Here is a 15,092-nt window from a genome sequence, read left to right as displayed (position 1 = left end):
AGAGGTCAACAAAGAGACAGAATGTGTCATGTGAGTCATAGCATGTCACTGTAAGTCAATGAGTTACAAAGTGTCAAAGCGAATCACATGGGCCACCTTGAGGGACACCTTGAATCAAGAAGTGTGGTTGTGTGCCACAAAGAGTTGCTGTCAGTTTAATAATTATGTAAACCATAAAAGGCCACAGTGAGTGAAAAAGATCCACTTTGAACCCCAAAAATACCAGTATAAATCACAAAGAGCCACAGTAAGCCACAAGCACCACTGTGAGTCACAGATGGATAATGTGAACCACAAAGAGCCACAGCGAGCCACAAAGAGCAACTGTGAATTACAAAGGGCTGCGGTGAATCACAAGTAGTCAGTGAGAGTTACAGTGAAGCTATGTGAAGCATTGTTGAAATGGCCACAATACATTTACAATTCTTTATCTTTATTGACAGATCAAACATAACGATTCATCGACAAGAGCAAGTCGAACACTCATATAAAATTCGGCCGCACACAAGACGAATACATTAACATAATTGCCCATCAACTATAAATGAGCAACAATTTAAGACAATTAAAATCATCCAAATAAAAAACTCATTTATAGTTCTGTTCAGAAAAGATTACAATAAACAACTATCAACTTTCTCCACAACCATGATCCTCGACGGAAAATTGATACAGAAATAAAAGGATATATACACACATGTAAAGCATTCAATTTATATCACTAGCAAGTGCGGAAGCAATTGCTTTGTGTCTAATTAGCCATGCTGCAAACAGAAATTTAGAAACTGCAATCACTATCCTCCTAATAGAATCGCATTTGCTGATTCTGAGCGCATTTACACGGACCATCAGCCTCAAAAGACAACACATATACACTATCCATCTAGGTCTTAGTTTGGAGCACTTTACGGGAAAACAAAAACATAACAGATGTTCTTCTGTCTCATCAGCAAGTGCACATGTTGGACATAAAGTATACTTATTCTGCAATGTTGATATGAAAGAAGCAATGGGCAAGTGCTGTACCTGAACTGCAAAAAAGCGATCTTTGGCGAGCAGGGCAAATGAAATCTAAGTATTCCTCTGCCCTAGGCCTATTTTTATGCACAAGAAAATACCCAGTGTGGCTTCCCTTGGAACTGAATGACTCACTACAGGAACCAATTAGTGCCCAGAACCTTAATTTCACCAGAGCTGTCGTGGAAGTCAAAATAGAGGAAGGCTTATTTCAATAATTGCCCAACCCCAAATCATGTCAGGACTTTTTAACATGGGCCAGCCAGCGGATCTTCTGTGTCCTATGTAAGATCAAGATCGCAATGATGTCATCTCTGTGTGGTAGTGGTTTCTCTGTAGACCATATACGAAACCTATATAGACCTTACTCTGGCCAGCTCTGAGATGGACTTAAATTCAATATCTAACCTAAGGAGGACTAAAGGAATACCTCTCCCCAGACTCACAAGGGCTCTTATGAAGGTATTCTCACCATTCCCTAGGAAAGCCATAGAACAGTGACCCCATATCTATGTCTCGACGCAGAGCCACACTCCTATCTTGAGCTTTGTATACTTCAATCGCAGGAAGGATCAGGCATCAAGAGGCCGTCTTGGCAAATCTAAGGATGGCTGACGCCCTATGGTTAATCAGAAGAGAGCTCTTAGAGATTTGAAGGGCCCACGATCCAGAGTCTGACAAGCAAATTGCTAAGGTCTCGAATTCCTTAACCCTCTCCAAAACTTACCTTCCCAGGCTGACAGTTTCTCTGGCCAGCCTCCTCTTGTGATCGGTCATCTGCTTAATTTCAAGGGTATTAACTACGAGTCCATATAACCCGCAAAACTGGTTTAATCTATCAACAAGGGTTTGAAGACCAGCCTGTGTCTTAGAAAGGAGGAAGATATTTTCTTTAAAAAAAAGGTCCGAGACCTTCTGGCTAGTTAAGATTGGATATCATTCCCACAGTTCATCAAGGATTCTACGCAATTGTTAATATCTAGAAGAAACAGAGTTGGGACTAAAACACAACACTAGTGCACTCCTTTTTCAATGGTAATGTTTTCGGTCAATTCACTGTTTAAGCTCCAGCAAACTTGTTGGTGGTTCCCATCATGGAGAAGCATCATAATATTAAGCAGATTACTAGGAATTCCCAGAGTAGAAAGTAACTCCATCATTTCCCTCTTGGGACCAGATCAAAAGCTGCTTAAAGATCAATAAAAGTAACAAAAAGTGCCCACTCCACCAATATCCATTGCCTTCCACTTGGCCATCAAAAAGAGAAAGACCTGTTCTGCAGTTCCAGTATTAGGTCTAAATCCAGCCTGCAGGTATGTGAGAATCTGGTTTTCCTCAATCCATTCCAACAACTTTCACAGGACCTGCCTACAGATGATCTTTTGCAAGTTGTCTAGCAGACTGATAGGGTGACAGTTAGTCAGGGAAGTGGAACCTGCTTTTTTTTTTTAACGTGACAATCTCGTCTCCCTTTCAGATTGTCCAGCACCAGTCACAATCACATTGGAGACAGCATTGATATAGGGCACCCATTTATTTGGATCGGATCTAAAAAGTCAGTTGCAATCTTGTCCAACCCAGGGGCCTTACCCTGTTTCTGAGAAGAGACTGCTGTCTCAGCAAGGCTAAAGAAAACCAGGGATGGTGGCAATCTAAAATGTGTCCTGCCCCTATCTCATTGGTATTTTAGACTCCCCGATCTCATGTCTGACTCTTCTTTTAATTGATTGAGAAAAGTATCCTTTGCCGCCCTCTCCTGTTGTGTAAACCACTCATTGGATTTTGCATTCCTGTGGGCCTGCTTGTAATTATTCGCAAAGAGATCTTTAGGCCCTGATAGTAGGCTATTGTGCCCGTCAATGATCGCTTCACAGTCCAGCCAGTTTTTAAGCATCATAGACATGCGGGTAGCCACATTGGCATAGATGCCTGAAACCACCCTAGAAGAGGAGCATTTGGCATTCCATTTCACATTTCTATTGTTATTAGTCAATGCCATTACATGCTCACTGGACTGAATAGTCGTCAACATGGCACATGGTAGCAAGTCCCGGACAGTTAAAATCAGTGGGCTATGGTGACTCTCTCCCCTAAAAACCACTATATTGTCCTGGATGAATCTCCATATCCTGATATCAAGAAGAATATAGTCAATATGGCTGAAGTACATCCCTGACCGAAAGGTAGGAATAGGAGTGGCATCAGAGGGAGAGCAATCATTGCATGCTTGAAGGCTGTGAATAAGGGTTAAGTTGACCATTTGAAGGGCAACCCTAAAGAGATGGCTCCTCATGTGGCTGTTAACTTGGGAATACCCCACAATACCTTATTCTTCGTAGCGCAAATCCTTGGTGATAGCATTTAGTTCATAAGTTAGGTTCATGTCACCTGCAACAATGACATTGTGGGACCTGCTATATGAAGCTAGGATTGCGTCCAATGACTAAATAGCTAGAGATTCCTTCTGGACCAGAACTCCTATTATAAATATTAATTAACAAAAGAGGTATTCTTTTAGGATGAGTTATAATTAGCCCTTGAATGTCAAGCAATGAAAAAGACAACTCCATTTATATTAAACCAAGCAAGCAAACCACCAGATGGTCGCCCCACTGGGGTTGTAACCAAAAGAGGGGGACGAAGGGGCCTTTATCCACTCTCACAAGAGTGGGAGGTCCAGCATAAAAAGGGCCCAAATGAACGTTATACAAAAGGAGGTTATGCCGTTCCTCTCTTATAAAAACATCTAGAAGTACAGAGTCAGGGAAGACAGGGAGCCCCACTAACCCGAGGATTGGGGTCCGTGTGGGGAATCCATATTCCGGATAGTAATGCCCTCACACACCCTTGCAGGTGTCATGCTTCATCATATGGGCTGCTCCTCGTCGGGTCGGCGGTGCAATACCCAACGGGCTCCCTATAATAGGGGCTCTTTGTCGGAGATCTTTTTATCCAAATGCCGTATGGTGAAGTGCGAGTGTGGGGGCAGAGTGGTGTAGAGTAGTGCAATAGATTAAGATAGGGAGAGGAGTACCAAAGTAAGCAAGTTTTATTCTGGGGGTCTCCTACCCTAATTAAAAAAAGAACAGAAAACAAGGCACTAACCCGAGAGTAATGTCTCGTAGAGTGTGGTTCCTTGTTTTACTCAGTGTGGGTCAACATGTTTCTCGCTATAGGATATCTATCCTTGCGATTCTTCAGGACCTAAACGATAATAATGTTCTACACCTAAAGATATGTGGTGAAATTATCTACTCACGATAGTAGTGTCAAATGGTTAAAGTACCTGGATCTACCTATTGAAGGTGACAAAAAACATACAGGTATCAATCAAGTTGAGGTGGTACAATAAGCATCCGCACGGTCTAGCGGGGACTCTGACTTCTAATCATGAAACTTGTGAAGTGAACGTCATTACGTTAGAGGTTAAAATAATAAAACAACGAGTGGTGGTATTCCATAGTGAGCTATTGTGCCTATAAGCCCCTATAGAATGCAGTGATGCAGCAGAAACTTAGTCAGGTACTCACCCTAATCAGTAGATCCCCAGGCTTCAACAGTACCTGGTGGGATTTGCATAACGCCTGATGCCTAAAGATTTTAGGACTAAGCAGATACAAAATGTATATCGACATTGAAAAGTAGAACAGTCTCTTTTGAACAGTAGTGCCGATGTGGACAATGTCTGATGTGATTACCTATATGGACTCGAGCCAGTTGCAAGACTGCACGGGGTACAGGGGAAGGTAGGATTGAAAAAGCAGTTTTTAAGATGTATTAAAGTAGAGTGCTGTGGAGAACAAACGCTGTTGGTATCAGGGCAAATTAAGCGTAATATATGGTAACAGAACCCAGGAGGGCGTGTTTAGTGCCAGAAAACTGCCTCGATGTAAAGTACACAAAGGTATATTAATATCCCTGTCTAAACAGAGGAGTTGCGGAACGCTATTCAGTTGTTAAAAAGTATATCTATTGGTGTGGACCCGCTAGCTGTAAGTCACGAAAAAGGGGGCACAGGGAGTGAGTTACCGTGTGGTTTGGGCTGTGCTATCCTCTAAATGGGAATGTAATTCTCAGGGAAGTATTGGCGAAAAAGCAACTAGGAATATCTGAGGGGTACAAAGTCCTGTTGGTACTTACAGTTAATGCGCGTTGTGCTCGGAAGGTAACCTGCCCTGTCCACCGGGTCCCGGGAGATGAAGATAAACTTCCTTCTCCAGGTTAAAAGGAATAGCGCTGATCACGTGTATAGAAGAGTAGGTGGAGCAACGGATTACGTCAAGTCCAAAAATTGGGTTAATGTCGCGGCTATCTTGGAATGGTGTTTTTAAAGGAGGGGTAAAACCTGAAGTAAAGGTTATCTCTACACAGCTAAGTGGTTAGAGATAGGTCGGAAACCAAGAATGTTTGTTTATATGTAATTGCATATTCAAACAAAAAATTTATAATAAGTAGGGAAGTCGCTAGGGTTCGAGATTCCAAATTTTGTATCTTCGGCTTAACAATCCTAACAAATAAGTCGGAAACCAAAAATGTGTGTTTATATGTAGTTTGCATATTTAAACATTAAAATAAGTAGGGGAACCGCTAGGTACGAGATTGCAAATTTTGTAATTTAGGCTTAACAATCCTATCGGACGCTCTTAGGGGTGAAGAGTAATACCGGAAAGCAAAAAGGACACCAAGTTAAAAAACAAGGTTGGTGAACGAGTTGTAAAAAACCCTGTTTGCAAAGCACAAGAAATTGCTCACATGTCGTAGTCAAATGAGGTTCAAAACGAAGAGGCTTCTTGTAAATGTTGATAACATTAATGCTGGTAAGGACAAGGGGGCCCTAGTCTTAATCATAGTGGGTGTCAGAAATATATGTGGATGTAAGCACTATCGAACAATAAAGTGTTCTAGTATGAAACTAGTAAACTCTCGTAAGACCACCTAGGTGTGGATGGAACTCCAGGGGATGTCGTCATTGAGACCTCTGTCATATGTGGACAAACGGTGTATCCATCTTTGTTCTTTAGTGAACAGGCTGTTTTTCGTGGAGTTCTGTGTAGTTTCCAGGATTACCCATTTGAGGGAGTCTGGAGAATGTTCTTTTTCCAAAAAATGAGCGCTCATTTTTGTGTTGTTCCTGCGGCAGCGAAAGTTGCTGCGGTGCTCTGAAATGCGCAATCTAATGGGGCGAGTAGTCATGCCCACATAGTAGAGCTCACATGGGCAAGTGAGTAAATAAATACAATTAGCCGTATTGCAGTTAGTGTGGTTTCTCATTTCCCAGACAAATGTCCCATTCAGTGTGATCGTCTTGTGTACGGAAGTGAAGGCACAAGCCGCACATGAACCACAGGGGTAGTGACCCGTGACTTTTGGTAACTGCCAGAGTGTAGTCTGTTTAATGGTAGTTGGGGGTCTGGGCCTTGTCTTAATGAGCATATCTCTTAGATTTCTTGAGCGTTTGAATGAAAAACGTGGTTGTGCTAGATCTAAGGACCCAGTATTTAGTATGCCCCAGTGTTTTTTCAGAACTTTGGTAAGTCTATTAGAAATAGGTGTGAAGGTTGTGACGCAAGTGAGCGTCTCTGTCTCAGACACATTCTCGACTTTGGGTTCCAAAAGGGCATCTCTATTGTTATTGCGTGCTCGTTTTTTTGCAAATGCAATACTCTTAGGTGGGTAGTTTCTAGCTGCCAAGTTCATTGCAAGGGTCTCAGACTCAAATTTGAAATCATTCACTCTGCTGCAATTCCTTCTTATCCTCAGGAATTGTCCAAAGGGTAAGTTTTCTTTGAGTGATTTTGGATGATGACTGTTGAAATGTAGAAGGCTATTGCGATCTGTGCTCTTCCTATACATGGTAGTGACCAAGTGACCTGCTTCGATTTTAATGGTGAGGTCTAGAAAGGATATCTGTGTGGGGGAGACAGTGATGGTAAAGTTTAAAAATGGGTTAAGATTATTAATCCATTTTAAGAATTCGTTATGGGATTCTGAGTTCCCTTTCCAAAAGATAAGGATATCATCAATAAAGCGTTTCCAAATCATAATGTTCTCATGGTAGGGGTTGGAGTCATTGTGGATATGTTGTCTCTCAAAAGCTGCCATATAGAGGCATGCCACACTAGGGGCGAAGGTACTCCCCATTGAAGTACCTTGGGTCTGATGGTAAAGTGACCCTTAAATTCAAAGACATTTTCAGTCAAAGCCAGTGTTGCACATTCCATGACAAAACTGGGAGGTGTAGCTGATTCCCAGTTAGTCAAGTTCAGATCTTCCTCAATCACCTCAAGGGTAGCCCTCTGTGGGATGTTAGTGTAGAGGGCTTCTACATCAAGGGTGATGAGGAAGTCAATCTCGTCTGCCCTTTGAAATTGATCAAGTAAGCGTAATACATCCGTGGTGTCCTGCAGATAGGAAGGTACAAGTTTCACCAACGGTTGTAAGAAGTGATCACAAAACTGTGATAAAGGTTCCAAGATCGAGCCTATACCAGAGACGATAGGTCTCCCTGGTACCGGTGTGATCCCCTTATGAATCTTTGGGAGAATGTAGAAGTAGGGGGTCTTGGGATCTTTTTTGTTTAGGAATAAGGCCTCCTTTTTACTCAGCCAACCCTGACTTTCGGCCGAGTCAACAATGCCCGTGATGGTATTCTTCAGGCGTTGTGTGGGATTTGTGGCAATAGGAGTGTAGTAATGCCTATCACTCAATTGCCTGAGGCACTCAGTGTCGTAGTCCGAGGTAGCCATTATCACTGTCGCTCCCCCCTTGTCTGCTTGTTTGATAACAATAGTGGGGTCATTTGCTAAGAATTCTGTGGCAAGCATCTCTTTCTTGGATGTGTTGTTAAAAGGTCTAGAGGTAGTGAGAGCTTTTACCTCTCGGAGTACGGCTTGTTCGTATGTTAGTACTTCAGTAGGAATCATCCCGTTGTTAGGGGTGAACGTGGATGGATTGTGAAGTCCTGAGTCTTCTTCCCGTTGGTAGTCTTTGCCATCAAAAAATGCTTTTAGGCGTAATTTTCGAAAGAATTGGTGTAATTCACATGTTTGTTTGAAATGATCAACCCGTGGTGTGGGAACAAAACCCAGACCTTTTTCTAGGACCTCCTTTTCCATTTCGTTGAGTATTCTCGGAGACAAATTGACCGCTAGCGTCTTTTTTTGTTGTTCGTGTGACTCCAGGTTTCGTATACTCGCTGTTGTGGATCCTCCCACTGGACCCGCTTTTCTTGCTGATTCCCTCTTCTTCGCCCTCGCCCTCTGCCTAAAAAAGGCTGACTCATGCCTGGGGGTGCAAATTGGGGTGGGCATTGTGGAAAAAGGGGATATTGCCAAAAAGCAGGTCCCTGATATTGGGGTGGAGGGGGAAAGGTGTTATAACCTTGTCTACCCCCTCTCCTAGCTTGGTTAGGTTGCCAATTTTTTCCACTAGGGTCACTGTTATTCGATGACCCTCTTCTGGTGGAGTTGGAACTATTGTCTGATAAATAACCTGATCCAGATGGCACATAGTCGGCTTTAAGATGAGGGTATACCTTCTCTTTGTCGAAGCGTCTTATGTCTTTTTGTAATTTAGTGACCTTCTGCTTCAGAAGGTATTCTTTGTGCTCCGCAATTTCATTGTTGAGCTCAGTTAATTTGGTCTTAAAAGAAGGGCCGGGTGCCGCGCTCTTCAGATTACTTTCGGCTATTTGAATACGGCTCAGTAGTTCGTCGGCCAGTCTCTTGGCAGTATTGATCATCAGAATCAACAGGTCCCTGGTACATTTCCAAGAGATCTGAGACCATTCGACCTTAAATTGTCCATCCTCCCAAAAGATCCTAGGAAAGTTTTTGACTATAAGGCCGTTAGGCGAGATGTTAGCCCTTAGGTATTCGGTCATAAGAGCACCATGTAAGGTGATCTTGACCCATTCCCTCTTCATGGCAGATAAAGACTGCCAATCATCTGTATGGCTCCCCATGGCGCCGTCAATGTCAGACGTAAGAATAGAGGGTGTCCTTAAAATGTCTGCTGCATGTTCTTCTCCATAACTCAAACCTTGGCCTTCCATGGCTCAGTTGGTAGAGGAGAGTCTGGAGGTAAAAGAGAACCACTCTAGTATAGTGGAACAGAGAATAGAAAATGGATGAAGAAGGGGGATATAACAATATTTACCCACCAAAATACAGGTCCCACGGTATTAAAACCGTGCTGAAAGCTGTAACCAAAAGAGGGGGACGAAGGGGCCTTTATCCACTCTCACAAGAGTGGGAGGTCCAGCATAAAAAGGGCCCAAATGAACGTTATACAAAAGGAGGTTATGCCGTTCCTCTCTTATAAAAACATCTAGAAGTACAGAGTCAGGGAAGACAGGGAGCCCCACTAACCCGAGGATTGGGGTCCGTGTGGGGAATCCATATTCCGGATAGTAATGCCCTCACACACCCTTGCAGGTGTCATGCTTCATCATATGGGCTGCTCCTCGTCGGGTCGGCAGTGCAATACCCGACGGGCGCCCCACTGGGGACCTTAAAGCAGGGACACAGTAACGCTTAAATCCACTTCTGTAAACATTTTCGGCAGCCCATGTTTCCTGAAAAAAGACAAATCCCTTGACCATCAATGAACTTGCCCAACTCCGAGTCCCCTAATTTCAAAATAATCCCTGCAACATTCCAACCAAGGATAGCTATAGTATTCAAATGTGTTGGTGATGGATCAGGAAGTGTCGCTGCTGCATCTGTAACAACTAATGGAGGGTCAGCCAAGACAGAGGTGATCACTGGTGAGTTATCTAGGTACGAGCTGATATGGACCACAGGAATCAATGGAGATTTTAACATCAATGATACGGGAACGATTGTAACAATAGATTTACTTGTAACCAGTTTTGGAAACGCACACCCTGATTTACAACAATAGGAGGTAGATGGACCAGAAAGATCAGTGGCTTTATGGGCAGAAGCAAGTCAATCAGTCTCTCAGTGTCTATTAAGTACCAAAAAACTAAAAGTGCTGGGAATAAAGAAGAGAAGCCCTGGGGTGATAGATTTGAGGACTTCAACTGCAGATGACAATAAAAATAACCCAATGGAAGGTGTTTGATAGTGCCCTGGTTTACCAAAGTTTGGGCAAACCTAGACCACAACGCTAGGAAAATAGCTGAATGCTTAAAGTTTATAACCATGCAATCTCCCTCTAAACTCTCCTTAAGGGGGAAAACCACCCACCCAACCCTGCAAACCATAACAATATCAGACACAGCATAAAAGAGAAATCTGTAGTAGAGTGGAGCCAGTGTAAAACTTTGCTTTTTAACTGGATAGGAGATTCAATACTATTTGGGACCAAGCATGGGCATATTTAACAACAATACCACTGCCCTTCCCCTCTTGCTCGTTGGACCATCACTACATACTCAGAAAGGAGTATGCATATTGTGGCGATAAGGCCTCATATCCCCCTTGTATAAAGGTGGGATTGACTGGAACAAGAGTTACCTGCCACATGTTTGTTACAGTTCGGAAGTGCTACACCTTCCAATCCAGGGTCATCAGACTGGGATGGGGCAGAAGAGGAGGCAATACAAATGAATTCAGGTTAGATAGTTCAGCCTCATTGGCCCCCAACTGGTCGTAGAAAGGTTTTAAATTGGCTTTCAAGATGACAGTTTTTTGCCACATAGAACCCCTTCTGTGTCCATAGAATCACCCCCCCTACATCCACCGGAATCTTGCTGGGCAGCCAGAAAAGGTGACTGATTGGTCTTTGGTCTGTCTGTTGGCAGCTGTCTCTTCCTTTAGGCTGGCAGACTTCTAGCTGGGTGCAATCAAAGCTGGGTAGTGATACCACCGAAGGGGTGTCAAAGGCAAGCCCATCTGCACCCATCTGCACCTGAATGCTCCCCGCCGCCAGAGACGTTGCATTTTTAATGAAAAGTGTGAACATGTCTTGCCTATCGTACACAAGCGCCAACCTTACTGATAAAAGGAGATCCATCCTGGCCCACTCTTTATCAGGGGACTATCTTTCAATCAGGAAGGCCCCCATCTTTTCAGATCCTGCAACTTTGTCTTTTTTCCTTTGTCCTCTCAGGAAAAGTGGTCTTTTTTTTTTAAATTATTCTGGGCTAGGACCCACTACAAGAGATAGTAGAACTCCGTCAGACATTTCTAGGTCTAATACTATACAGCTACATGGTCTTTATCTGAACGCTATCTCCGTCCCCAAACACACTTCTAAACTCTGGGACCTTTTGGACTCAGACAAACCTGACCGATGTCTCATTACAGAAACATGGCTCCATCCTGCAGCTCTACCCTGCATCGCTATAGCATTCACCTCCGATTACAGTTTAATTAGACTAGATACACAGTAGTAAACTGTGGGGTGGGTGGTGGCCATCGCCTTTCAGAACCCATTAAAAATCACGCGCGTAGAATCATGTTCTGCCAGTTGGGTAGAGATGGTTATCTTTAAACTAGTAACAACATCAAAGTCGCATTGGAGAGTGGCATTAGTCTATATACCCCCAGGTGTAAGGAAAGACTTTAGCATCAAGCTTATGGAATGACTTGACCATCATATTTTAGCTGCAGAACGTTTCCTGTTGATAGGTGATTTTAACTATCACACAAAAATACGTTCTGATCCTGCACAATACATCTGCTTTCGGATCTGGAGTCCTTGGGACTCTGCCAAAAAGTAACAGGTCCGACTCACATTGCAGGACATATGCTGGACCTAGTATTCCATAATGCACACAATTGAGAGATAGAGTTACCCGTTACTTAGATGTAGACAGATCACTCTACCATTAGCTTTCATTTTGACATGTAGGAACCCAGAGATTCTAATGTAAGAGCCGAAGACTCGTACCATGGTGGAAGGTAGTGCCCTCTGTATTTATTCCAGCCTTCTCCCCTGCTCTTTTGAAGGATTACAGAGACAATAATGCAGCCTTAAATGACTTTGAGGGAGCTTTTACGAAGACTTCAGACATCATTGTCCCCCCTAAATTAAGCAAATCTAAAACTAAGAACCTTGCCTTACCCTGGTACTCCAAACCTCTAAAAAGGGGAGTAAAACAGCTTGCAGGAAGCTTGAGCGAAAGTGGAGGACCTCGAAATCTTCAGAGGAGAAAATAATTTATAAAACTGCACAAGGAAAGCATCACAAAAATATTAAAGCTATAAGAAAGACATATACAGTTAAAAGGCTCAATAATGCTGGATACTCGATGAAAGAACTTTACAAGATCCTGAAGGAATTCACCAACAGTGTTATATGTACTTCATCTGTCCCAACATCTCAGGGTTTCTGTGACGATCTAGCAGACCATTTTGAACAAAAAATCTCTAAGATCTATCAATCCTTTCCTAATAATGCGGAACTGGTAGGGCAATCTGCATCTAAACCTTCTGCCACCTTCCATTCTACGACTGTTGAAACCTTTAATCATGCCACTCCTGAACAAGTTCTGGTCCTGCTTAACAGGATTAAATCCGGGTCACCAGAGGATCCTATTTCACCATATATCAAAGCTACTCTGGCCCCAGCACTTCTTGCCTCAATCACAGACCTACAGCTGATCCCAAAGATTTGGTCAATTACAGACCTATACCACTGCTCCCCTTTCTTGAAAACATTATGGAGACTCTAGCTAATCAACAATTTGTATTTTGTTTGGAAACCCATTCTGTGCTGGTCCCCTACCAGTCAGGTTTCCGTGCATTCTATAGCACAGAAACAGCCTTAGTGGAGGCCACAGACACAATCAGACTTGCCTTGGACCAGAGGAACTCAGCTATGGGGGTTCTCCTGGATCTATCAGCAGCCTTCGACACCATCTCTCATGCAACCCTAATCCAGAGATTGGGAGAGCTTGGTGTTGAAGGCAAAGCACTAGGCTGGTTGAAAAATCTTCTGTCGGATTGGACACACTTGGTACAGCTAGACCTCTTTAGTCCCAGAACTATGGCCTTAGACAAGGGGGTACTGCAGGGAACCTCTTTGACTTCCAGCCTTTTCAATATATATGTGGCCCCCTTGGCCGAAGTTGTAAGATCATGTGGCTTTGATGTCATCTCGTATGCAGATGAACCACAACTTGTCATCAGTATGGGGCCAAACCCTGAGTTCCCTAAACACAAACTCAGGGATAGCATGATCAAGATTGCTTCCTGGATGTCTGCAAATTTCCTTCAACTGAACTCCAGTAAGACGGAGATTCTACTTTTTGGGAAGACACATACTGTCTGGCCCAACAATTGGTGGCTGGCGGAAATGGGGCTAACCTCAATCCCAAGAAAAGTGGTTTGAAAATCTTGGTGTACTCATAGATGAGAACTTATCCATGAAAGAGAACGTAAATTCAACTCTGGGACATGTTTTGGTCTGATGTGTATGCTCAAAAAAGCCTTTCAATGGCTACCTTTGCAAACCAGTAAAGAACTCACCCAGGCACATATAACAAGTGAGTCGTGTGTATTATGGGAACGCCCTAATGGTTGTAATGAACAAAGGCCATTTTGCCATACTCCAAGTTGTTCAGAACACATATGACCGCCTGGTCTGCAATCTTCTGCCTCACTCTCCCTCTGAACCTATGCTACGATCCCTGCATTGGCTTCCCATAAAAAAGTGTGCTCTATTTAAACTGCTCTGTCTGGTTTTCTAATCCTTGTACAGAAGTGGCCTGCGCTTCCTCCAAAATAAGCTGTAGCCATTCATTCCAGTTTGCCATCTCAGATCTAGTGAGCTATTGCTGTTATGTCCTAGGTGCGTTCGTACGGCCAAGCATGGGGCCTGTCCCTTTCATTCCTGACCCTGAAACATTGGAATCAGTTACCTTTGCAGTTACGCTCCTGCCCGGATCTACTTTTATTTAAAAAATCTCTAAAAACATGGGGGTTGAACCTCTAACTTTATCCTGAACACTGACCTGTGTAGGCTGCACAAGCGCCAAGAGATCCCTTCGGGGAGGGTTTGTGCACTTAATAAATTCGACTAACATAACATACAGAAGGCTATTCATTGCATGTGTAGTACAGTATCACAGTTGAGGGGGAGCATGCTCAGGAACAAGAAACACATCATCTGCGTGCTTAGAATTCATACACGCTCAGAATTCACAGGATATCTAAGTCTAATCAGGTCCGATTAAAGGCCAATACTAATTCAGTGCCTTTTCCTTGCAGTGTCAAAACACTGTATTGCTGTGTATTGTAATTGTATTTATATAGCGCTTACCACCCCTGACAAGGCATTGAAGAGCTTTATGTCAGGCCAGAAAGGACGTTGTAAAGTAAACGCTTCACTTTTTAAGTTATAAGCTTTATTGTTGAAACACCAGACAGCAGGGAATGACAGCAAGAAGCAACTTCAACAGGTCTCCTCCAGGCAGCAACTGCCTTACCAAAGCTCCAGAAAGGAATCTGGAACCTTACAGTACAATGATCGTGGAGGTTGGGTTTTAAGAGTAAACAATAGAATAAGGAAGTGGCAATATACATAACACATCTTCTGTGAACATAACAAACAAAACAAAAAAAACAAGGGCATAGAGAAATAAACAGGATACACCTAAAAGAGTAAAATACAATAAATTACAATTGTTCAAAACAGTGGCATTGCAAATAAACTTACAAAAGTTCAACAGTAAAGTACAATACATTACAATTGTTCAAACTAGTGGCATTTCAAATAAACTTCCAAAAGTTCAACAAAGTGGCATTACAAATGCTCAACTATGTGACAAACAAAATCTGTCGTCCATGTGGGTTTAACACTTTACTCTCTTGTTGTGCACTTCATTTTCCACAACTGGTTTGCTATCACGCCTGACATTCTTCCACTCTTTCTGCTTTCCAGAACTGTCAGAATCGCCATCACAACTGAAATCTTCAACCACCTGCTCGCCTTCAATACCGCTTCTTTCCTCGCGGTGCTCAAACTCCCCAGCAGCGTGTTCAATTTCCACAGCAGCGTCTAAATCATTCACACCATCCAGTCTGGAGCTAATCGGATTAGAGCTAACACCACAGCCATTATCAACATCCACTGGATCTCTATCCACGTCATCAAGAGCAGAA

This window comes from Triturus cristatus, chromosome 4_1 (genome assembly GCF_964204655.1).
Source record: "Triturus cristatus chromosome 4_1, aTriCri1.1, whole genome shotgun sequence".
NCBI classification, from domain to species: domain Eukaryota; kingdom Metazoa; phylum Chordata; class Amphibia; order Caudata; family Salamandridae; genus Triturus; species Triturus cristatus.
This window is presented reverse-complemented; position numbering follows the sequence as displayed.